The sequence below is a fragment of the Octopus bimaculoides genome, chromosome 10 (assembly GCF_001194135.2).
Source record: "Octopus bimaculoides isolate UCB-OBI-ISO-001 chromosome 10, ASM119413v2, whole genome shotgun sequence".
In the NCBI taxonomy this organism is placed as follows: domain Eukaryota; kingdom Metazoa; phylum Mollusca; class Cephalopoda; order Octopoda; family Octopodidae; genus Octopus; species Octopus bimaculoides.
The window spans coordinates 35,260,544-35,262,004 of NC_068990.1; positions in this window are offsets into that span (position 1 = coordinate 35,260,544).

The window sequence follows — 1,461 nt, forward strand, 5'->3', positions numbered from 1 at the left end:
ATATATATATATATATAATATATATATATATTATTATTATTATTTCTAAATCACTCTAAAGGTGACTAGTACTGGATATTAATATATATTATCAAACTAACATGGCGGTCCAGAGGAATAGGACGAATGCTGCCGTTGGTTAGCTCCGGGAGGCAATCACCTCTAGCTATCTAATTGACACACAAATCTGTGTGCATTACAACCTTCGAACAGGGGATATAATCAGCTTCCCGTTACTGGTTCATCCTCCACAGACCAGTTTCGAGGTTTTTGCCCCTTATCAATGTGGAGTAGCTGAACTCAGCGCTGCCATTAATATTTTAAAAAAATCCTCTGATTTAAGCCCACCATATAGCTTTTTATTTATCTATTTATTATTTTTGGGCATTTTCAGAAAACCTTTGCCTATTTGTAGTCTATCAACGGAAATGCATGCGACTATGAAAATTTGTTTTTTTAATCGTTCGAATTTAAAAACAAAAATAATTTTTGAATTTTTCGAATTTATTTTTCTTTCTTTTAATCAGAGTTTAAAATACGGACGGGCCGAAATATTTGCTTCAATCCCAGCAATATGCTATTACATGTAGTTATGGGGACAAAGACCCGAATTTTTGGGGGAGGGAGCCAGTCTACTAGATCGACCCCTGTACGCAACTGGTACTTAATTTTTCGACCCCCGAAAGGATGAAAGGCAAAGTTGACCCCAGCGGAATTTGAACTCAGAACGTAATGGGGAGAAAGATATTGAAAAATATAACTACGTCAGAGTGACAAAGAAACGAGGACGGTATCAGATGGTCGAAAGATATGCTAAAAATAACTGCTAAATGTTCCTTAAATCACACACACAAATTCGTAAAACTTTTCTGAAAATTCTAAGAAATAATAAAACCTTATGAGGCGTGCTTAAAGCAGTATCCTTTTGGACTTTGTTTTGAAACGTGAGGATTCTTACTTTGCAACAGTATGTGAACTTAGATGAATTCATAAATTTTGGTGCAACCGGCCGTGACTCGAGAACGAGTGTGAATTGAGAACATGTACCATGCTTATGCTAATTGTTTCAGACTCCTATGTTGACACGAGCAGAAACAGACACACTCTTGATTCTTACACCCTGTGTGAGCAGCACATCCAGGTTATAATAACTGGAAGGAGAATAGGATTCAGTAGGAACTAGTTGATAATATTTACAACAGCGTAGACTGGAGGAAGTGTGAAATGAAATGATTTGCACAGGAAAATACTTGACTCCTTGTCTAGGAATTGAACCCACTTGATTATGATCGTCATCCGCATATCCTGAATCACTAGACCACACTCTTTCACTGTGAAAGGATTTTCTGCTTATAATTCAGGTAACATATACCAGTTAATTATAACAGTGTACGTCTCGCATGTGCATTGCACGCTCGCACGCGCACACACACGCGTATATATATATATATATATATATAT